Here is a 26,181-nt window from a genome sequence, read left to right as displayed (position 1 = left end):
GAATAAAACTAATAACAAGTTCGTGAAACAGACCGTTTAAATAACAAGAAATGTACTACTGTAATTCCTAAATGTGAACGTTAGTGCACTGTTTCAGTTGCTGTGAAGAAAAGTAATCAACTGAAGCGTTAAGCGACCAAAGAGAATAGCAATATTAGTACACTTCAGGATAGGCAGTATCATAGTCTTCTTTGTCAGCATGGTAGCCATTAAAGTGATAAATGTATGTTTTCAGGTACCGGTTCTGAAACTGAAAACTTATTTCTCATTCAGATTTTATAAGGTCACAAAAAAATAAAGCGAGAGAAATTTAAATCGCGATTTACTTCATAGAAGATTTAACTACAATATTAAATTAAATGTTAATGTGCTTCACAAAGTTTTTACCCTAATTAAGAGTGCCTTGAAATGAAGCTTAGCCTTCAACACTATCCGAATGTCCGTGTTTAATAAGCTTAACAGTACTACGCAGATTGGTACAATCACCTTAATGACCAAACGGCACCGATAGAAGCTATAGCCTCCGCAGCCCGCACCGCTGATGTTGCACGCCGCTCTCCTGAAAAGCTTATTAAAATTATTTCTCAGATTAGACATGGGTGGCCACCTACACACGAAGCACACTCTGGGATGTATGACTGTATTCGTCTCAGTTTTGTGGGGAGAAAGTGTTAGTAAACTTGATTTACAATGCAAAGTAGTATTGCAACGGAAGAGGATCGCGTGCAGGCTCGCACAAACACTGACAAAGCCGCAGAGACGAATGTCTAATTGTCCGTATATGTAAACTTTAGTTGGAGAACAAATTTACATAATTGTTAAAATGATGAAACTGCTCACCTTAGAATAAGTTTTTATTTATGCAATATTCCTCGTTAAGAAAACAACTTGTTTCATATTTCTATTCACAAGCTACTACGTCCCGGCGTATAAATGAACTTAATTCCCTACCTAATACTCTAATGGGTGCCATGCAAAATTACAATTACACAAATCAAAAAAATTTTTGCGTCACCCCGGTTCCCAGAACTCCTGAAGATAGACGTTGGCTTTGGATATCATATCACAACACAGTCCCTTAGACTGTTCCGAGATGTCCCTAACCTGCCAAAAGATGTAAACAACGATGCATGAACAGCGCCTAATAGACGGAGGGGGTCCGACAGCCGATCAGTTCAAGTCATTCCACCACGAAGGATGTACACGGCTCTTGTCGTTTGTTGCTGAACCATGCCTAGACTGTCAGTACCGTAGTTCGATAGTGTCTGCACTGTTACTTTGTGCCAGGAAGGGCTCTCAACAAGGGAAGTGTCCAGGCGTCTCGGAGTGAACCAAAGCTATGTTGTTCCGAGACGAAAGAGATACAGAGAGACAGGAACTGTCGATGGCATGACTCGCTCAGGCCGCCCAAGGGGTACTACTGCTGTGGATGACCGCTACCTACGTATTGTGGCTCGGAGGAACCCTGACAGCAACTCCACCATGTTGAATAATGCTTTTCGTGTGACTCAGACTCTGCGAATAGGCTGCATGATGCGCAGCTTCACTCCCGATGTCCATGGAGAGGACCATCTTTGCAACCACGACACCATGCAACGGGGTACAGATGGGCCCAACAACATGCCGAATGGACCGCTCAGTATTGACATCACGTTCTCTTCACGGATGAGTGTCCCATATGCCTTCAAGCAGACAATCGTCGGAGACGTGTTTGGAGGCAACCAAGTCAGGCTGAACAACTTAGACACACCGTCGAGCAAGTACTGCGACGTGGAGGTTCCCTGCTGTTTTGGGGTGTCATTATGTGGGGCCGACGTACGCCGCTGGTGGTCATAGAAGGCGCCGTAACGGTTGTACAAAACGTGAATGCCATCCTCCGACCGAAAGTACAACCATATAGGCTGCGTACTGGCGAGGGAATTGTCTTCATGGTCGACGATTCGCGCCCTCATCGCGCACATCTTGTGAATGTCTTCCTTCAGGATAACGACATCGCTCGACTAGAGTGGCCAGGAACCATATCGAACATGCGTGGGATACATTGAAGAGGGCTGTTTATGGACTGCATGACCGCCAACCCCTATGAGGGATCTACGACGAATCGCCGTTGAGGAGTGGAACAATCTGGACCCACAGAGCCTCGACGAACTAGTGGGCAATATGCCAGGACGAATAGAGGCACGTGCCAAAAAGAATACAGGCATGCATCAGTTCAAGAGGACGTGCTACTGTGTATTAGAGGTACCGTTGTGTGCAGCAATCTGGAAAACCACCTCTGAAGGTCTCGCTATATGGTGGTACAAAATGGAATGTGTGGTTTTCATGAGTATCAAAAAGGGCGGAAATGATGTTCATGTTGACCTCTATTCCAGTTTTCCGTACAGGTTCCGGAACTCTCGGAAACCAGGGCGATGCAAAACTTTTTTTGATGTGTGTAGATCCACTCCGAGAACAGATCTTTCTATTCCAGTACGTCAAACCCCATTAAAAAGTATTATTAACGCAGTGTCGAGGATAGTATATCAGCAAATAGTAGCATCGCTTACGCAGAGTTTATTGTCGCCGTCATTTTCTTTCCCTGCTGAACTTCGGGTTGTGTTGCAAAACACTGTCAAAACAGCTGATGTACATAATCCACCTCAAAATTAGCACGTTTCTCATCTCGTTAGTCGATTTGCGTCGTAACACAAAAATAGTTTTGACACTATATTGTAGAAATAATGACATTGACATTTAATGCTGAAAGACGTACGTGATTCCCTGGTACCTGTTTCATGTGACTGTGTTTCCGCATTCTGATGAAGTCTACACTACATCAGTTTAAATTTTTTTTTCGTTTTCCTAATTTACATGGAGGAAGAACTCTTTGGGGCCTGTAATTATTTTTTCTCGGTGAGGAGTTTGCTTAAGAATATGGAAGTGAATGCTCTGTCTACTGGCGCGAGGGATTAGCAGAGCGGTCTCTGGCGCTGCAGTCATGGACTGTGCGGCTGATCCCGGCGGGGGTTCGAGTCCTCCCTAGGGCATGGGTGTGTGTATTTGTCCTTGGGATAATTTAGGTTAAGTAGTGAATAAGCTTAGGGACTGATGACCTTTGCAGTTAAGTCCCATAAGATGTAACACACATTCGAACTTCCTTTTTTTTTGCTTTCCCTACTGGAGGGGGCAGCGAGCAACCACTGAGTTGTGGCCGCTGAGTGGCCAGGGCAGCATCGAGTTACAGGCAGCGAGTCTAGGCTGTCCGTCTGTTTTTCTCTCTCGCTACCGTGTGCGGGGTACGGCGCTCTGGTGGAAGGTATGAACGTGCGCGGAAGTAACGGAATTAGGCTAACATAGTTCATAGCTTTGCTTGCAAGAGGATAGATAGCCATCACACCAGTCATTGGTAGAGTTGAAGTTACAGTCTGTTCGAAGTGCTTTACTACGCGTTCTGTTCCGGTAGACACTATTTATGAATGACTTATCTACTAAAGCAAGTTGTCCTTGCAAATACCTATTTACAACTTGATATTCCTCATTTTCCACTATTCTTAGCCGATGTCGCCTCCTTAAAATCCCTTTCCCCAGAAATTGCTGTATCACAAAATCTATTTTTTGTACGCCTACAAATTCTTCTTATATCTGCCATTGCCAATATTGTTATTATTGTCATTATTTCTACTATTACTAATGTCACTATTAGTGGCAGCAGATACAGTAATACAAGTACGGCTGTTATCAACTTCATTAGCTCATAGTCGGTGTAATTATTACTATTATCACTATTACTATCACTATTACTATCACTATTACTAATATCACTATTAGTGGCAGCAGATACAGTAATACAAGTACGGCTGTTATCAACTTCATTAGCTCATAGTCGGTGTAATTTACTCACACTGCCCCTTCAGATACTCAAATCATTTTAATGCTAGGTGTAACATTAAGACTGTTATTTCTTAGATAAATATGATTAAGAAAAAGCCACTCTGTGTGTGCAACCCTGGTCCGGTTTAAGACGGAAACTGATAGCCCTAATCAGATGAGGTTAAATAAATAAACAAGATTTGTTCTGGTTTCCTCGTTACTGCTGCAGGATGGTAGAGTATTGTGACAGGTACATTGTTTGGCAGACATTATCCTTGATCAGTACTTAGGTGACATCGCTGGGCAGGGATTGTGGGAGATCAGTGTAAGAACGACGTTCTTTAGCTATCAGTATCGTTCGTTTCAGCCTTTTCATTTGCGTTGTGTCTGTTCCGCCACATATACAGGGTGGTCCATTGATAGTGACCGTGCCAAGTATCTCACCAAATAAGCATTGATTTTGATGGACATCATTTTGAGCATTTATTGCATTAATGTGGTATTTACAGGTAATCACGCTGTAACAGCATGCGTTCTCAGAAATGATACGTTCACAAAGGTACATGTATCACATTGGAACAACCAAAATATAATGTTTAAACTTACCTACGTTCTGTATTTTAATTTAAAAAACCTACCTGTTACCAACCGTTCGTCTAAAATTGTGAGCCATATGTTTGTGACTGTTTGATACCATCTATCACAAAGCGAAAAATGTGGTCCAACTAAAACACTCATATTTCTTCACGTACTACACGAATATGTAATAAAAATGGGGGTTCCTGTTTCAAAAAACGCAGTTGAGATCCGTTTGCCCTATGGCAGCGCCATCTAGCGGGCCAACCATAGCGCCATCTGGTTTCCCCCTTCAAGCTAGACGAGTTTCGTTCTTTGTAGTTTTTTCGTTTGACGCTTATTTCGTGAGATGTTTGGCACGGTCACGATCAATGGACCACCCTGTATATCATTCGTTGGGTTGAAATAATGTTGCCTCCACACAGGAGCTTGCTTCCTTGTGGAATTTAAATGTTAGGGCACTGGCATCTGGTATATGTGAGAGGTCTTGTTTTGAATACCAATATTCTAAGTGATTCAAAGGAGTGTGGTGTTTTATTAGGAGTTGTATGTGTACTGAAGATTGAAGGTGGAGAAAGGAAAGAAGAGAGCCAATTTTTATGAGCTGCATCGGGTCTGCAGATTCAACGTAATTGTGCATTTGCTCTAAGGGTTGTGGATCCATTTCGCATCGAGGCGGGTCAGTTACGTTAAAGCATGTTGTCTGTGCTTTAGAACATGTCCGAAAGTACAGACACTATGCGTTGCTAAAACTTTATTAAAAGGTTAATTTATAAATGCTTCCACCATCTTTTTGCTTCCAAATATTTACTTCGTTGGTAGGGTAGAGTTGTGTAACAGATGTTCCGATGTATCTGAAATCTATTCTCTAAGGTTACCACCATTTAACTGGATAAAGTTTGGTGTATCAGTTGTCCCAAGGTTATGTCAAGTGCTCAGTTTGAGCCACCCTAATTGATGTTTATTTGTCACCATTATTTTTAGAGACTTTTGTGTTACAAATTTAGGTTTGAAGAAATTCTAACTACTTGTGGACGTCTTTCACGACTCTTAAGAAGATGTTACTGTAATTTTAAAAATTTGTAGTAATAATATTTGTTTTGAAACTGGTAACGTGCATTCAGTTTTATTATTACTTTTTGTGATCGATTGTGCCGTAACAGTTTATATGGCGGTGGTTTCTTTTTTAAAATGTGGCTGAAAGATTACGGGAAATTTTTTTTTTAATACCAGTTCTAAGACGAAGCATTTGTTTTCTTACTGCCAAATGTGGTGAAACATATCTGGAGCTTAAACTGTGCTATGACCAGCTGGTGAAATTGCTCTTACAGTCAAGTATAGTGTTCTGATTACGTTAGCCGCACGGTGTAGCCGTGCGGTCTGAGGCGCCTAGTCATGGTCCGTGCGGCTCCCCACTTCGGAGGTTCGAGTAGCTCTCGGGCATGGGTGTGTGTGTTGTCCATAGCGTAGGTTAGTTTAAGTTAGATTAAGTAATGTGTAGGCTTAGGGACCGATGACCTCAGCAGTTTGCTCCTATAAGACCACAAATATCAAAAAATTTCAGATTGCGTTTCTATTAATAAATGATGGATTTACAGTGCTCCACTAAAACTACCAGCACGAGACACTCCTACTCGCTTTTCACCGGCACACCCTTTCTTTCTTTTTCTGGACGCGAGGAAAGATTCGTTGGCTTTAATTAAACATTGCCAGCAGGTACGATTTTCAACGCCACAGTTGAAACTTAACGGCTCTTTCAAAATAGTCTTTGCATTGGCTTTCCAGGCTTCCTAGTAGAACCTTCGAGTTTTCGAAGCTCCTTCTGTTAAGAAAGGAATTTAGTACAATTTCCGCCGTGCTCTTGGTAAAACCGAGACTGGATCAGTGCCTCACGCGATATAAGCATCGCTGCAGATTGGCCACCTCCACCCTCTCCAAGAAAATGAGGACGTAGAACGTTATACCAGGAAAGACGCGAGCAACAGATTCCGTGGACACCCTTTGCTGGGCATTGATGAATTAAAACGCCCTTCTATCGAGTGGAGATGTAAGCCGAATTCTGTAGCGATAAATCCTGTTAGTGTGATTGCCTTCAGGTAGAGGGATTGAATGATCATGTTCACTTTGTATTTTTGCATATGAAATTCCCTTTCTCGTGATAACTTTGTTTCATGTACTCAACATATTGTAGAAACTTGCATCCGTCACAGTCTGACTACAGAGATCATGCGCCCTCCACCCGTATCCATCTATTTAATTCTCTCTGTTAGGTAAATCCTTCTAGAAATCGCCGTACATGCTGGTCAGTTTTCTCTCGTTATGTCTCAGTGTCCAATGAGACCTCCCTAGTGAGTGCATTATTTGTAATTCATCCTTACGTGGGTCTTGATCCCACGTAGTTCTGGGGCATCCATAATGCTGACAGTGACCTAAATTAATTTCATCCTCGAATCCGACGTGCAAGCATTAAATGGAGTTACGTTTGATTATAACGTTACTGTTGACGTTTGTCCAGCTTAAATCTTTGATAATAAGTTGTCAGATTCACGAATAATATGTTCACTATTTAATTACATTATTTCGGACCATTGTCTTCTGACAGACTCAATTACTGCCAGATGTCGATTGCTAAGACATCCCATAAAAAGAAAATGCCAACACTGACTCCTTACGAAACCATTGTACACAATTACTATAAGCAAGGTTAAGTGTTCAGAAATCAGTAGCAATCCCCCAGGTTTATTTATTTCTCTTGCACATCCTGATTTCAGCTATAAATAACAACCGTCAGACACTTGGGGGAGCTATAATCCAATAAACTACTAGCAGTACTTATCACCATGTAACCTCCCCACTATTTTGTTTGTTTATGTATGGGATTTACACCAACTTTAGCTCCCACTCTATAAAAACCTACGAATTACCAAAACTATGTATTCACAAACTGTTATCCAACTTACATTCGTATGCTAACCTTTGGCTAAACACAACCTAATTTGAACTGAACATTATCTGACCTGAATGTATCTTATCTTTATACTAAATGTGCAACGGAAGTAAAACAATTATAAGTCCCTTAACGAAATTTTTACTTACCTCTTGTCTTGACAACATTTTTGCAGATTTCTCGAAAGCACAACAGCAAGCAGGCAGCGGATAACCTAGATTTCTATTTCCAAATAAATATTCAGACTATTGCATACTACATGGTGCAGTATAGTGGTTCATAGTTGTAAACAGTCGTATGGTCAGAGGTACTATTCCTATGAAATGATATTCCAAGAAAACGATTTTAGAATAAACTATGTGTTCAAAATGACAAAGTACAACTTCATGTGATCTACACACATATCAGTGGTCTGAACAATACTATGCTTAGCAAAGCGAACAATGATTTCAAGAGAATAGAATGTTAACAATGAATTTCTATAATGATTAAACATCTTAATCAGTTGATCTCTTAATGCATTATTCAGGGAAGCAAGGTCGTCTTACTTTCAGTTCTGAGCAAGTGAACATAGTCAAATAGCTGCCAATAATCATTTCTACAAATTTTGTGTACAAGGCTGCAGTGTTGGCTCAAACTTCTTCTTCAAAACGGTACTATCGTACACGCAGAGAAATCTATCACCATCTGACTACGTATCACCAAAAGAACCAACGAACTCTACTGGCAGAAAGATCGATATATGTAATCTCCCCACTATTTTGTTTGTTTCAGTATGGGATTGAGCCCAGCTTTACCTCCCACAGTATAAAAATCTACGAATGACCAAAACTATGTATTCACAAACTGTTATCCACCTTATACTCGTCTGGTAACCTGTGACTAAAAATACCTAATTTGAACTGAAAAGTAACGGACGTAAATGCAAATTGTCTTTACATTAAATGGACAACAGAAGTAAAAGAATTATGCGGCCCTTATCGAAATTTCCTCTTACCTCGCGTCTTGACAACATTGTTACAGATTCCTCGAAAGCACAACAGCAAGCAGGTAGTGGCTAAGCTATACTTCTATGATAAAAAGTGAGATGGTGAGAGTAACTATCCCTATGAAAAGATATTTCGAGATAACGATTTTAGAATTACGTATATTCAAACAGACAAAGTATAGCTTCGTGTGATCTTCACACATAACATTGATATGAACTGTTCTATGCTTAAAAAAAGGAACAATTTCTGTAAAGATCAAACAGCTTAATCGGTTGACATCTTAATACATGATTCAGGGAAATGGGGTGGTCTTTCCCTCAGCTCTGAGAAAGTGAGAAATTTAGCGATCTGCCAATAATCATTTCTACAAATTAGGTGCGCAGTGCAGCACTCTTACCACCAAATTCATCTCTACAAAAATTATATGTATAATTTTCCCTTTCCAATAAATACATCCATCGCCTACCACACTTCAACTAAGATTATATCAGACTGGACAAAGACTGTGCCACAAGACCGAAGATCGTTTAACAGTAACATAAAATAACAATCACAGTTTACGATACGACTTATTGGTATACTGGCGACTGTCTGCTGTATTTTTGTTTTCCCTTATGTAGAAAGAAAGGAAAGAGTGCCACTTCGTCACTACGTGGGTGCTGTGAGTTAGCGTTTCCGTTGTGTTTTATTCATGCAATCAGATATAAAGAAATTCCAGGGCTTCAGTCTCTTATAGTCAACTTGTTAATCAATATGACCAATGCATGTTTATTGAACAAAAAGCAAGTGATAATAAACGAAGAAGTGGTGAGACACACTTACTTTCAACAGCTTGATTAATATCTCTCAGGCTTATTTTACACACAATTAACAATCCCAATTTATCAAGAAGGTTTTATTTTCCTCAACGAAGTGTAGTGTATTTATTCATGAATTTCAAACTGTCGTTGATTTTACTACTAGATTAGGTGGAAAGTGCAGATCAAATATACTGCATTGTATTCCACGATAAGAAATAGGTGCAGAAACGTGATTTTGTTGACTGTAGTAGTGAGAAGTAGTAGAAATGAGAACATCGAGGAACTTAACATCAGGTTTGGTGATCACAAAATTGATGAAGTTAAGGAACTCTGCTAACTAGACAACGTATTAACCGACAACGGGCGGTGCATGGAGGACAAAAAAATCAGACGAGCACTGGCATAAAGGACATTCCTGGCCAATAGGATATTTGTTGACACATCAGGGAATACTAGAGGGAGATGTAGTGGATAACGGTAAAGGAAGACACAGACTGGAATACGTCCAAAAAATAATGATTAAGCACATAGGCTGCAAATACTACACCTGAGGAGAGGAGGTTAAAGCAGGATAGGAATTCATGGCAGGCCGCATCAGATCAGTCAGAAGATTGATGACTCGAGAAGAACGGAGAGCGAAGTATCAAATTGCCACTACCGAAAATTTTGAATGTCTTCTGCTACTAGATGCTTCAAATGCTAGCACACTTGCAATATTCGCAGTGGAAAGCACAAATATCCTGATAATACGCATGTAAACTGCTGTTGCAGCTTTATTCCTGACCTCAGTAATAATTTATGGTGAACGTATGGGGGAATATTTCTGAAAAACCCACTATTGCCGATACGCATGGGAGAAAGCATGCAGCGCTCATAGTTACAGCAAAAGAGCTGAAAGAAAGCTGGCTTCAGACTGGTTGGGCGACAGACGTCACATTCTGCGGACGGTCCGTTCGATAGGCGTCCCTGCAGGGTGCGGGCGGGTGACGTCCCCCCCATTCGACAGCTGCTATCGCCGGCAGCAGACCACTGCGGGAGGGTGGTCCCGGTTGGTGGCCCGTGAAGCAGCGATATTTGCGTCAAAACACAGCTGTACATCGCCGCAACAGCGCCCGCCCCGCCAACTACAAACGGGTAACAATAAACAAGTGTCGCATTTACGTCGGTTTCTATAGAATACGGACTGAAGGTCAGACTTTCCATTTTTTTTGTGTTGTCACACGCAAACTGACAAATAACTGCAGCTCTTAAAAGGCATTGTAGAGCAGAATGTCCTGCTGCCAAACCAGCTCTTGATGTGGCTTGTTTTGGCGAAACATCGTGACCTAATCCTGTCTAACTCGCCGGTAGAAAGCACTCGACGTACATTATATCAGTCGCTCCATATGGAAGGTGTATACTATGACAAAGAAAATCTGTTTAGCGTTTTGAATCAACTTTAAATCGTTTGACAGGTTATTAGTTTGAGTTAATTCGAATGTTTCTCAGTCATTAAAGTTTACTAAATTCTTTGCCCAAGTGTAAGCAAACTGATAACTAGTAGCTATCAGTTCGCACAATTAATGACATCTTATAAAGATTTATTTCAGTGGAAGTGCAGTGGCTTTAGTTCAAGAAGAATTTATGTTGAGTGTGCTGGAGAATCTTGTGGAGGTAGTTTCTCCATTGGAGAGGCAGATCTAGACGACACTGCCACCTTAAATAGATTTTATTCTTCTAGCATTTAGATCCACCGGAGTCTGTCCTGCAATGACAATATATTAATGAGAAATGATTGGTGGTTCTATAAATTTCCATAATTCAAGATAAGAGAATAACTGTAGTCTTGTAATAGTAATAATCGCGAGAAGACTCATTCACTAAATAAATTCACATTAATTTCGAAGAAGTTAAGTGACGATATAATGCTGCTCATATGAAATCAAAGAGTCGTTAAAAGTCGATAAGCAAACGTGGCTTCTGTTAGCAAATCTTCTGCTACATTTTCTACACAAAATTTTCTTACTATAGATGTTTACAAATAGTTAATTCTCTAAACAGTTTTATGACATGAACTTCCCCAAGATAAGAATTTATTTAATGGCGGCCTTTAATACTGCTCCATGAGACTAAAACTCTCACTATACTGGTTCGATTACAATTGATGCTGATTACCAGCTTAACACAAGTAAAAAAAATAAAAACATGACAAAGAATAATTATGAGTTTCTCAGAGTTCTGATGGAGATCGCAGGCGAAGATTATGTTGCTTATAACAAATGAATATTTTTTACAAATAAATATTAAATAATAATAATATAATAATAATAATTATTATTATTATTGTTTGTTTGAATAAGAAATTGAATGATTAAAATTTACGCCGTGAATTTATCGAGCTTCGCACGTCCGAAGAAGTACGGAACGCAGCTAGGGCTCATTATATATTTTTTTTTTGTAGACAAAGTCTGATATATGACCTCAGCTTCAATCATGAAAATGGAGTGACTAAATCTACTAAAACAAAGAAAAGCATACGATTAAATAAATCATATATTCATTTTAACATATACATTACGATATAAATGACACTTATGTAAAATTCTAAGTAAATAATTGCAGATAATTCACAAGTGAAAGCGATTTATTAATTCTGCGCCTCTTTTCTGCAAATAAATATCAGTATGGCTAACTGTGGAGCCACACAAAATATTACATCCTTCTAGGACAACGAATGATATAAGAGTGATTTGATGCCTACTGGCTGTGACAAGAGAGCGGTGTTAATTCCTTTATTTTACATTCTCTTGGCTTAAAAAGTCGATACATATAATCTAAGTTAACTAAATTAAATACTGTCTTTGCTCGAGTGCAAATGGTTCCTTAAAGTGTTTATGGTACAGATTGTAGTGTGAGTGACCTGAAAAAAGCTAAAGTCGATTGTACGAAAGAAGTCTCCGATACCAAGGATGAATCAATTCTTGCCTCGTTTCAAAGATGATACAGTTATTAGTGTGAGTTTTGTTTAGGTGAAACTAGAATCATTACTACTACAACCGAATGGAATTTCTGTCAGTTTATGTACTGAATTTGCAGCTGAATTTCCTGCAATGTCAACCACAGAATAATGTAGTCGTCCTGAGAATAAAATACGGTTTCAATGATTAGAAAAGTTGTAGGGCATACCAGCATGCAAGAAGAATAAGAGAAGCCGTTAGTGAGTGGAACGTTAGAGAGACAGCTTGAAGGTGGTTCACTGAACCCTCTGGCAGGCACTTTATTGTGAGTAGCAGAGTAACCACGTGGATGTAGATGTAGATGTAGAAGCGATCCTCAATAGCACCGTCCTATCACATTACCGCCTATTTGTTGAAGCATCCTTGAACAAATCGCAGTTGAAATATAAAGTTCCTCGAACAGAATTATCTCCTCTGTGCCAGCCAGCATGGATTCTGGAAAGACCGTCATGCGAGACATAACTTGCCCTCCACTCGTATGACACCCTTAAAAGTGTAATCGAAGGGGCCAGGTATATGCAGTATTTTTTCTCGTTATGGAAAGCGTTTCAATCAGGAACTCACAAATGATTGTTAACAAGTACATTTATTGAGGATGAAAGCTCGTTTGTGAGCTCTTTTCTTGAGTGGAAAATTAATCTCGTGAACAGTCGTTAAATTCAGATGCTGGCTGTGTGCTCATCTTGTAGCCAGACCTGTCCCACGATCGTGCGCTTCGACCTTTTGCGTGACATTCCACAAGATAAGAATTCAGTACCTGCACTTGTCATGCATAAGCTTACAATATATTTGAATAAAAATCCTGAGGTGCCGCAGAGAGTGACTTTAAGGACTTGAATTAATACACTATACACATACCGTCTCGGCTGACATATGTTGTCGTAAGCTGTACAATTACCGAATTCAAGGTGAGGAGATGAGTCATTCTTCAGCTTATCATTACTTGTAGAGCTCAAGACCACTACTGTTCTCTTCGATGATTCGATTAAATAATAGGGAAACTGAAGTAGCTAAATGGTGTGGGTAGCATCAACTCAAAGCGATAGTCTGATTACAATAGACCAAATATTCTTCGATGTGACCACAAAATAACAGACAAATGTTTAAAGAGACAGCTAAAATGAATATGAATTGATAATAAAGTTTCGAGTGTGAATTTGTAACCCACACTCACATTTCGGGGTCTTAATGACACAACAAACCTAAATTTCTGTACTTCGCAGAAAAAGCATCGTTTCGAAAGAATAAACTGTAACCGAAAGAATACAGGCTAGATTATCATCGAACATCATCAAACAGTTGAGTATACTGTACAGCAACGATTCGGAACAAAGTTTGTATTCCAGTTAATTGATTTTCTGTAGCTAACTACACCTGTTATGAACAATGGATGTGAAATTGCTTGAAATATTAATCACCGAATTAATATTTAAAATTGCCAGTTCATGCTTGAGCAAAAATTGTTTATTTCTATCTGATTCATTAAATATAACGTTATGTATTAACTACTGATATATATCTATATGGCATCAGTGAATGTACACATTGATGCCCAGAGAAAATGCGCCTTATAACACATGGCGATCGGATCAAAACAGTTGCCTTGTCACGCTAAACACACGTATAATAACATGGAAAAAATGTAATAAATACTGTTGATCATAAAAACATCCACCTATACCGAACACCAACCACAATGCTTAATTCGGTCATGTGACCTTACAAGGTCATTACATTTTTGAGGCATGTTGACAAGGAAAAAATGTGCTAATACCACAGCTTCCAGATCGAAAGACACACTGAGCAAGGCAGCGGCTCTTGTATTCCTCAATGCGAAAACTGGTTTGAGGCAGCTCACCATGCTACTCTATCTCTGTGCAGTCCTCTTCATCTCCGAATAACTACTGCAACTTCCATCCTTCTGAATCTGCCACTGTATTCATCTCTCGGTCTCGCAGTATGATTTTTACTCGAAACTTGTCCCATCAGTTCTAAATTGGAGACCTCTTGATGTCTCATAATGTACCTGTCAACAGAGCCCTTCTTCTGGTCAGGTTGTGCCACAAATTTCTTTTCTTGCCAGTACTGTTCAGTTCCCTGTCATTAGTTAAATGATCTACTTATCTGATATTCAACATACTTCAAAAACTTCTGTTTTCTTCTTGTCTAACCTTTTTATCGTCCATGTTTCACTTCCATACATGTCTACACTTCACATCAATACTTTCGGAAAAAGACTTCCACACACTCAAATCTATATTCGATGTTAACAAATTTCTCTTCAGAAACGATTTTCGTGCCATTGCTAGTGTGCATTTAATGTCCTCTCAACTTCAGCTATCATAATATACTTTAATGCACAAATAGCAAAACTCAAGTACTACTACAAGAGTATCATTTTGTATTCTAATTCCCTTAGCATCGTTTGATTTAATTCAGCCATATCCCATTATTCTGTCTTTGCTTTTGTTAATGTTCATTTTATATCCACCTTTCAAGGCACTTCCATTCCATTTAACTGCTTTTCCAAATCCTTTGCTGTCTCTGAAGGAATTACTAGATCATCAGCAAACTTCAAGGTCTTTATTTCTTATCTCCAGATTTTAACTCCTATTCCACTTTTTTTTTGTTTCCTTTACTGGTTGCAAAATGCACAAATTGAAAGACATCGGGAACAGGCTACAAACTTCACTTATTTTCCTCTTGACCACTGATTTCCTTTCCTCAACTCTTATAACAACCATCTTTTATCTGTACAGGTTGTCGATAAATTTCAAAGAGAATGTTTCAGTCAAAATTGTCATAAGCTTCCTCTAAGTCTATAAATCTTGTAAACGTTGACTTGTCTTTCCTTAACCCACGTTCTACGAGAAACAGAAGGGTTGCTGAATCTTGCCTTAACGTCAAATATGTGGAGTCTAGGAAGCCTGCCTTCTTGGATCGCTAGACAAAGTTCCAACAAATTTTATCAAAAACTTTTATTAAGAAATGAACAATGACAATACTTAACACTGACAATGACACAGAAGTGTCGCAAGCAAAAGGCGACACTGATATAAGAAATCTTTTCAGTATATACAATTCCTAATTCGCTGGTGCTGAGGTGCCTAATCTTGATGCAGCTGTAGAAGTGGGTCGCGACTAGTCGGCAGCGCCGCTTATGTTCTCTTCACATAGAGGCCTCAGCTGTCGCGTTGTCGTCCTAGAGAGGGGTCAGTGAGCATGCAATTGGCTGATATCTTCTTCACAGCCCTCTCTGCCCTCTCGTTTCCAGCTGGCATTCCGGCGCTTGACTTTACGCCACAATATCATTAATGCATTGCGCGATTCTGTATTTATCTGTAATCCAGACTGATCTTGCCTGACGTCGGCTTTTATCAGTTATCCATCCTCCAGTAAAGAGTACGTGTTGTCATTTCGCAACCATGACTTATTTAACACATAGTTTAGTAATATTCACACTTCTCAGCACATGCACTCATTGCAGTTAGAATCTGGGAGTCTGTTTCATACAGCATGCACACCAGATAGAAAACTATTGTCCAAATTCTATCTGTACTTCTGCCGGAATATCATCTGTTCCTAGGGATTTGTTTCGAATCAGGTCTTTCAGTCCTCTGTCAAATTCTTCCCACAGTATCTTATCTCCCACTCAGCTTCATCCAGTCCTCTTCAAGTACATCTTCCTCGTATAAGCCCTGTGCAAAATCTCATCCAACTTTCAGGTTTCCCTTCTTGCTTAGAACTGATTTTACACCTGAGCTTATGATATACATACAATCTGTGGTGGTTTCAATGTAAACTTTCTAAGCAATTCTGATAGGAAAAGTGAACTAGAAGTGTTATAACGACATATAACTTACAATCAGTGATCAATTTCCCTACACATATAGCTCAAGAGAAAAGCACTCTAATAGATTATGTATTTGTGCAGCAAGAGGATGTAAAACTAACACATGCTTTCCCTATGATAAATGGATTATCAGGCCATGATGTACAACTGATTAACTTGCTGAACTTAGCAACGTGTACAGTTCAGAAACCATTAAGTAAAAGTTTTAGGCTGGTCAACCTGGTATCTATAGAGCACTTCAGAGAAAGCTTAAGAAATATTAATTGGGGAGATGTATATAATGAGCCAAATGCCAGTGATATGTGAATTTCTTTCTTGATAAATGTATATCCTATTTTGAACACCATTGCCCCAAAAACTTTGCTAAATGCAAGTCCAAACAGTTTTCAAAGAATCCTTGGACCACAACAGGTATTAAAGCGTTTTCAGAAAGGAAAAGAAAATTTCATGACACAGCAAGAATTAGTAAAGATCCAGAAGTAAATTTACACTATAATAATCATTGTAACATACTGAGAAAAGTTATCATAAAATCAAAAAAATATAAATTACAGTTGAAATTAACAACTTGGGTAATAAGATCAAATCAGTATGGAATGGTGTTAGAAGACAGACAGGAAAAGTAACCACTTTGGCAGATAGTAAACTATTAATGTCGATGAGATCATCTTAACCAACAGTACACAAGGAGCTAAAGTATTTAACAACCATTTCTTAAATGTAGGTGAAAAAGTTGGTGAGAATAGTTTAAAAGAAAAAGCCATGCAGGACAAAAAAGAGTCAGTTTAGAGAAATCCTTGACATATTAGTTTCCATCTAACAACCACTTGTGAAATAAGGAAAATCATTAAATATTTGAAAAATGAATGTTCTATTAGAGCAGATGACATCTCTAAGAAGATATTAAAAACAGTGTGGAGCAGTAACAGCTGATATTTTGAGTCACATCTAGAATGCATCATTAAGTCAAGGGATTTTCCCAGATGGGTAACAATATGGTATTTTCAAGCCTCTCTACAAAAGGGGGACACCCCAGATGTCAATAATTACCAGCCAATATCCTTGCTCACAGCATTTTCTAATATTGTTGAGAAAGTAATATACTCAAGAGTGATTACCCATCTCAGCAGTAATGGGATACTACGTAAAACATAGTTTTGATTTCAAAAATGCAATTCCACTGAGACATCAATATACTATTTGACTGCTCACACAATAGTCTTTAAATATTAAAACGCCACAAATAGTAATTTTCTGCGATTTATGTGAAGCACTTGACTGTGTGTATCATTACATTATGTTACAGAAATTACAATTCTATGGTATAAAAGGAACAGCATGTGAGTGGTTTACGTCATATCTGCAGATCAAGAAGCAAAAATTTTCTTTGTATTGGTTTAAGTGATTTAAGGAAGTTTCCCACTTCATGTAACTGGGGAAAATTACATTACGTGTTCCACAGGGTTCGATCGTGGGTCCCCTAGTGTTCTTAAAATATGTGAATGACCTCCCTTCTAATCTGAAACAAAAAGCTAAAGTGACACTGTTTGCTGATGATACAAGGATCATTAACAATGTAGTTAAAAAATACAAATAATGTCTTTGAAAAAGTTATTGATTGGTTTTCTGCGAATGGGCTTGCTCTCAGCTTTCAAAAAACACAGTACAAACAATTTCCTGCTCCAAGGAATACAGTTCCTTCAATAACTGTAACACATCAACAGGTCAGTAGCTGGAGTAGGGCATACTAAGTTTTTGAGTGTACATATAGATGAGAATCTTAACTGGAAAATTGATATTTTCCATCTGCTAAAGCGACGAGGTTCAGTAACTTCTGCTATCTGAATAATTGCTGATTTTGAGGATATACGAAATAGCAGGCAACATACTTTGCATACTTTCACTCTCTGATGTCATATGGAATAATATTTTGGGTAACTCAACACTTCAAAGCATTCACTGCTCAAAAGAAAGTGGTTAGAATAATATGTGATGCTCACAGTCACAAATCTCTTCAAAGAGCTTAGAAATATTACAACAGCTTCACAGTACATCTACTCAGTAACAAAATTTGCTCTCAGAAACATTGAACAGTTTAAAAACAACACCGACATTCATGATTATAATATCAGAAGACAGAAGGACTTACACTATCCTCTACTGAACCTGTCTTTGGCACAGAAAGGAGTAAAATAAGCTGCTGTAAACTTTTTCTATAAATTACCAAATGAAATAAAATTTCTGACAGACAGCAGTAACAGTTGAAATCATATCCCCTTGACAACTCCTTCTATATCATAGACGAAGCCTTGACTAGGATATAGGAGTAAATAAATCTATAGGTACAATATATGCATTTTGTTCCATTTCAGGGCACGAGGAAGGGAAAAAAATAAACTTTTTTAAAAAAGAAACCTTCATTCATGTGTACATTTATTATGCACTTGACACATTCCACATCATAATGGTTGCCATGACATTGATCAATGCACTACGTAACTAACTAGCTGCTTATATTTTCTACAAATGTCTCTTTATTTTTCCTGTGCGTCCTTTCTGTGTTCCCCACATTGCTACATGTTGCTAAATTCTTACATATGTCCTGTAGCTATTCCTGCTCAGCCATTTAGCGCTTTCTGTCACTGTAATTTTTTAGAGGTTTATGTTCGACTGCTTCATCTAGTGCATTTTTATGTTTTCTCCTTTCTTCTATTAAACTGAAAATTTCCTTGTTTTCCAAGAATTTCTAGTACCCTTGTCTTGTTCTCTCTCTGATCCTCTGCTTTATTACCTCATTCATCTTTCAAACAGTTGAGTCCCAATATTTGTTAACATAATTTTAAAAAATGTTTACAAAATAATCTGCTTCAAAAATGATCTGGTGTTGAAGGAAGTGAGAAGAAATTTGCAAACCCGAAATGGCAGGAAAACTAAGAAGCAAACAAACATAACAACTAACCTCTTTATTCAATGCTTTGCAGAATATAATTTTCCATCTGTCGTATAATGTGAAATCTTTGGTAGCCATAGCCTTATATGACTAGATTTTGAAAGGGCTGTTGTCGGCATTTTCTTTTGTTGAACTATTCGCTCATTGTAACTAGAACAGATTTTGAACAATGAACATATTACACTTGATATGTATATTGCTACACTACGTACTAATTTAGTGTGCGAGGTGGATAACCAAATATCGACAGTGGTCTTGCTTTCGTACAATGAGAGTCCCTGTATAAAAAAGGAGACATGTGAGTTCTTTTCCTTTACTTATCTTTGCTGCATTGGCTAGGCAGCTCTAACACTTTCCTTCTGTAAGTGCTTTTTTATATGTGGTCAGTTCAAGGTCCATGGATACCTTCCTTCGCAGAAAAAGGCAACTTCCAATATTCTACGAGCTATAGATTTTTTCGAATATCTCCTTCAGTTATCCCATCTACGATTCTTGTACGCCTTTCTAATCTTTTGGAGATAGAACAATTTTGTGTAACAATACCGAAGTTGGCACCTTTTAGGATGCTAAAGCTGACACAGGCAGAAATAAGTATCAAGGTCGAAATAAGCTGTTTTGGGTGGTATAAAATTCACAGTTACGAAACACGTCAGTATGAATTTATTTATAACTAGGAACTCAGGGAAGGGAATAGGCTTTAAGTAAACCGTCCCTAGATAGTCCTCGCCTGAAGATCCCAAATGGGGACTATTTTATCTCCTGAATATTTCACCCAAGAGGAGGCTTTCTATCATTTAGACATACAGTAGAGCTTCATCCATTTGGTAAGAAAATACGGCTGTAGTTTCTTCTTTCTTTCAGCCATTTACAATATCAGCACACCAAGGCCATTTTGACTGATGTTATAAAATTAACAGTTTCGAGTACAGTTAGTCACGAAACGCGTAAGTACGAATTTGTTTATAACTAGGACCTCAGGGAATGGAATGGGCTTTAAGATAAACGTCCCTAGGTACCTCTCGCCTGAAGATCACAGTTGGGGACTATTTTATCTCCTGAATATTTTACCCAAGAGGATGCCTTCATCATTCAGACGTACAGTAGAGGTTCATCCATTCGGGAAAAATTATGGCTGTAGTTTCTTCCTTCTTTCAGCCATTTGCAGTATCAGCACACCAAGGCCATTTTGATTGATGTTACAAGGCCAGATCAGTCAATAATTTGGACTGTTGCATCTACGACTACAGACAATTCTGCTGTGCCTCTTCACGAGCCACAAGTTTCTCTGGCCTCACACCAGATACCCCTCTGTTTTAGTACCAACGCCTATCTGTATCGCTGAGGTTTGCAAGCCTCCCCACCAACTGCAAGGTCCATGGTTAATGGGGTTAGGTGGGGTCAGAAGGCCTGCACCTGAGTAGGAGGAGGAAGAATAGATTAGTTGATGTTCTTGCAGAAAATGTAAAGGGGACCACATGCACACAAGACAAAATACATACGATTACTGGAGTCAGAGGGACACATTTTTTTAGGTTAGAGTCAGGTTATTGACAGAAATTAAAAAAGAACAGTGCCATAATGTCTGTAGCAGTATCCATTGAAATAACACTTGTGTGTTTCATCAGAACATTAGAGGATTGGAAAATAAGATAGATGACCTTCTTGTATGTCTGGAAAATGGGGTAAATTCTGAAGGTACAGATGTTTTGTGTCTCTCTGAACACGATGTGACCCCAGGGATGGAGAAGTTAAATTTAAGGCATTACAGATTAGCATCTTAGTCATGTAGAGTCAACAAGGAAAAAGGAGGTGTTGCTACATATATAAAAACTGGACACTGAATCAAAGATATTGTTTTTGTGTAGATCAGATCCTTAAAGCATGTGCTTATGAGTTGCTGCTGCAATGTACTTCTATAGCAATTGTAACAATCTACACATCCCCTCAAGGTAACTTTCAGCTATACATGAAAAATCTAGAGGCATTATTGAGCTACCTGTCAGACAAAAAAAAGCAGTTCGTGGTTTGTGGTGGTTTTAATGTAGATTTCTTAAAAGATAAGGATAGAAAAAATGAGCTAGAATCTTTGTTTGGTTGTTTCAGTCTAAAATCTGTTGTAAATTTTTCAACTCGTGTGCAGCAGGATAATAGCTCACATATCGATAACATTTTCATAGACAGTGCTCAGGAAGAAACAATTAATGTGTATCCAGTTGTTAATGGGCTATCTGATCATGATGCACAGTTAATGGAAATAACACATATAGCACCTTACAGGCTTCAGGCAGGTTCATATAAGGCAGGGAGGCTTATTGATGCTAACAGGGTACAGAGTTTTAAGAGCATCCTAGAAGAGGTAAAATGGGATGAAGTATACACAGAAAATGATGCTGATGTTAAATTCAATTCATTCCACCGTAAATTTGTCTCAATTTTTTAGAGTTGCTTTCCTGAAATGTTATCCAAAAGAGCCATTACAAAGGCAAGTAGACATGGATAACTAAGCGAATTAAGATATTGTGTAAGAGGAAGAGGGAAATATATGTACAGGCCAGAATGATGCAGGATCCGACGTTACTTGTTTCCTACAAAAGATATTGTAATATTTTAAGGAAAGTCATTAAGACGTCGAGAAGCTCTTGTGCTCTCACAGAAATTAATAATGTGGATAATAAGATTAAAACTATATGGAATATTGTCAAATGGGAGATGGGGCAGCCTGACAGTGTACAGCATACCATAGCAATAAAGCTAAATGATTATGTTTTGAGTAAAAGTCACAAGTTGCAAGTTTTTTTAACAATAACTTACTGAATGCTGCAGCAAAAATAGGGATAAGGGGTTCAGTTGAAGAAGCAAAAAAGATATGTTAAAAATGTCATTACCCAAGACCTTAATCCTTTAGAAATAGCACCAACATCCCCCACTGAAATTGAGGGAATTATAAATATACTGAAAAGCTAGAGCTCATGTGGTGTTGATGGAGTGTCTAACAGAATTTATAGGTGTTGCTATAATTTAATATGTGGAGTTCTTTGTGATATATGTAATGCTTTGCTGATACAGGGAATTTTTCCAGACAGATTCAAATACACAATTGTCAAACCTCTTCATGAGAAAGAGGACGAGAATTACTTAAATAATTATAGACCACTCTCATTACTGGCTTCATTTTCTAAAATATTGGAAAAAGTTATGTATTCAAGAGTCGTCTCACATTCAAGTGAAAATAACTTACTCAGCATGTCAGAGTTCGGATTCTGGAAGGGTTACTCGACTGAGAATGGTATCTGCACATTTACCCATCAAATAGTACAAGCCCTAAATAACAACTTATCGCCAGCTGGTATTTTTTGTGATCTTTCCAGGGTGTTTGACTGTGTGAATCATGTCACACTCTTCAAAAAACTCAGATTTTATGGAAGTGAAGGCTATACACACAGCTGCTTTGAATTATACTTAACGAACAGAAAGCAAAAAGTTGTGCTGAATAACACAAATAATGGTAGGAGAATGATGGGGAGTTATCACAAAGGGAGTCCCACAGGGTTTAATTTTGGGTCCTCTGCTGTTCCTTATTCATGTGAATGACCTCTCACTTAACGTTCAGCAAGCAGAACTAGTACTTTTTGCAGAAAACACGAGTGTTATAATAAATTCCATTCCAGAGAAAGCAGGAGAAGATAATGTTAAGGATGTGTTTCAAAGAATTATTAAGTAGTTCTCAGAAAATGGACTCTCCCTTAATTATGAAAAAAAACTCACTATATCCAGTTCTGTAGACCGAATAGAGTCATTCTGGCAGTTGATGTAGCATATGAACAGGGCTCAGTTAACAGGGTCAATTTCTTTAAATTTTTGGGTGTTCACGTAGATGACAACTTGAACTGGAAGAAGCATATTAGTGAACTTCTCAAACAATTAAGTTCAGCTGCTCTCCCTCTTCGTATAATCGCTAGTCTTGGTAATAAACAGATCAGCCTCCTAATGTACTTTGCATATTTCCACTCAATAATGTCTTATGCAATTGTTTTCTGGATTAACTCACAACTTAGACTTAAAGTACTGATTGCACAAAAGAGAGCAGAGAGAATAATTAGTAGTGTTCACCCAAGGACGTCATGTAGGCACTTATTCAAGGAGTTATGTATTTTAACTGCACCATCTGAGTACATATATTTGCTAGTGAAATTCGTTATAAATAATCCGTCTCAATTCACGAAGAACAGTGTTGTTCAGATGTACAACACTATAGGGAAAATGACCTCTCCCATCCGGTATTGAAGCTGCCAGTTGCTCTAAAGGGAGTTCTTTATTAAGCAACAAAAATCCCTTATCATTTGCCCAACAATATAAAGTTTCTGGCAGGTAGCAGATCAAGTTTTAAATCTAGCTTAAAATCGTTTCTTTTGGACAACTCCTTGTATTCCATGGACGAGTTTTGGATTCAGAAATGGTAAAAAAAGTTGAAAAGCATACAAAAAGTTAATTTTGTTCCACTAAATGTTGTTGCATGTGTAGAACTAAAAAATTCAGTAATATTAACATTAGCACTATTCATGTGTGTGTGTGTGTGTGTGTGTGTGTGTATATCCTGTAATCTCACTTGTTCCACATCATATTGGTAACATAATCGTGAAAATGATCTACAGAACATGACATAACTAAACTAAACCCAACAATTAAGTTCACTGCACTTTCGCAGCAGCTTCACTTTAATATTTAGGCACAGGTTTCTTTCTCAAATAATTTTAGAATTATATTGATGTGTTATAGTGAAACCGGAATTTCAGTTAATTATCACTCACTGACTTGGGCAAATAATTAAACAGTGAATGCTGATTACTGTTTATCAGAAGTTATTATAATGTTCGCAATTAATGAATCTACTACATTGGCGAGTGTTTTCGAAAACCACACTGGCAAATGACAGTCTTACTCTGTGATGAATTCCACGTGATGTGCCATCAAAATTACGCAGTGTCCTAAAATATTGGTCCTATATGTATGTGATATGAATGAAACATTTTCATGTATTATGGCATTCATACAAGAAAAGACTGTTCCGTATAATAAAATATCCTGTGCCCTTCGTGATAGTTGGATTTCTAACAGTTTCTGGCTTAATTTGAAATGTATCTTACACGTCATAAAATTTTTGTATTGCAGTACCTACACACACAATGCAAAGACAGAAAAGCACAAAGGAATTCCATATACCCTTCCTACATTCCTCTAAGTGATTCTGTTTGAACAAGGTGAAAGAGTAAATGATGGAGGAGAACAATGTTATTCCGTTGGACACAAAGGCAGCTACTTAAATAAAAGATTGGCATACGTTAGCGATGATACAATCTGCTTCAACTCTGAGCGCAACTTGAAACGAGAGCAAAATACTTATCATCTCCTATCTTGGACTAAGGTGAGCAACAAAACAAAGGCGATTTACGTACTGCTTGTCAACAAATCTTTTCTTATTAGATATTTATATCAGCATAAGGAGAGACACTTCAGAGTTGCAAAGATACATATGGAAAGGGACACTGAATCGAGCAAATTTTGGCAGGTAACGACAGGGTGAAAGTGCACCCTGGTACAGCTGCGTTCGGAAAAGTACAGTCAATGGTGGTCAACCATTCGTTTAGAGGAGGTCGCAATGTTATTTGTGGATGCACTAGTTATTCTTGACACCAAAGGCATCTTCGAGGATGGCAGCTTTGTATCGATGTTAGAGGCAGAAATCTAGAGCGTTCTCTGTAATAACGATAATCAAAGAAAAAATGCTGTATAATACTTAACTTGTGTTTTCCTTATCATTAGTACTTTACTTCAGAGTTACTGATTTACTTGTTAGGATAAAAGTTCATTCATGTTGTCAGTTAGATAGCAGAAGTTAAAACAAGTAAACTTTTAATTGCATAGTTATAAACGTTGCAGCTTAGAACACGACACTTCGATTACATTAATGCAGATAAGTTTTTCTAGTGGAGATTAAAATCTCAACGAATTGATGCCACTACGGTACTCGAAGCGTAGTCGAAGCACTAGTCACGCTTTAAGTAGTGAACGTCAGAGAAAAAAGCTTCTAATGAAACGAGCCATGGTCAGAAATTTGAATTATATCAAATTTTGAATATTCAGTTCAAATAGTTACGTCAAAATGATTTAATTAACTACAAAGATTTTCACTTAACTGGTATTCGTCGGGGCAATGTATGTATGTTAGACACCAACGGCCTCGCCGCAATGGTAATACCGGTTCCCGTCTTATCATCAAAGTAAAGCCCTATTGGGCTGGGCTATAACTTGGATGGTCTTTATCTGATGCGTCAGACGCTGTTGGCAAACGTGGCGAAATCAGCCCTGGTGAGGCAAACTGAGGAGCTACTGCTCCGGTCTCGTAATGTGACATATGGATCGGAGATTGGTGTGCTGAGCACATGCCCCTCGATATCAGCATCCAGTGATGCCTATGGGCTGGGGATTACACTGCGGCCGGTCGGTACTGTTGGACCTTCATGGCCTGCTCGGGTGGAGTTAAGTTGAACGTATGTTAGACAGCCTTACTATCTAGTAATCGACACAGAGTAACTGACGTCTTATGCACGTAACTCCGTAGCTGCGCATTTGGAACCTGATGTTACTTGGTATCGTGCTCTTATCGAGCCTTCACTGACCACGTAAACAGGGTCTTCATTCTGCATCGTTTTTGCAGTTTATGTTGCACAAGTTGAGTAACAGCTGATCAGTTTTTGCAGTGTACTAGCCTGTCTTGATCTGTGCAGTCCAAGTTGTCATTAATTCATTTGGTCTCCAGTCGAATAGTTATTCTTTTAGAGTCATCTCCTTTACGCTTTTTCATCTCCGATACACTTGACGCGAATTACACGTTCGTTCAACAAATGTTAGTATACCCACTGTGGCGCACAATAATGAATTTTGGCTGAGGGAACCGAGGAACGAATGCCGCACACACACACACACACACACACACACACACACACACACACAGACGGGTACAAACTCACACAGCAGGAACCTCCGCATCAACGCAGTTTTAACAACGGAAAATTCGAACTTCTCCTGGACGCAGTAGGAGAAGCAGCGCCATCTATTTCGGGGGCATGTCGGGAAACTAATGGCGGACGCGTAGTCCCCCGAGACCCGCTGCACCAGAGGTCGCTGTTCCTAATACCAGCCCACCACCGGCCCGACTAACAT

The sequence above is a fragment of the Schistocerca americana genome, chromosome 3 (genome assembly GCF_021461395.2).
Source record: "Schistocerca americana isolate TAMUIC-IGC-003095 chromosome 3, iqSchAmer2.1, whole genome shotgun sequence".
Lineage (NCBI taxonomy): Eukaryota > Metazoa > Arthropoda > Insecta > Orthoptera > Acrididae > Schistocerca > Schistocerca americana.
The sequence above is the reverse complement of the archived record's forward strand: the minus strand, read 5'-3'. Positions refer to the sequence as shown.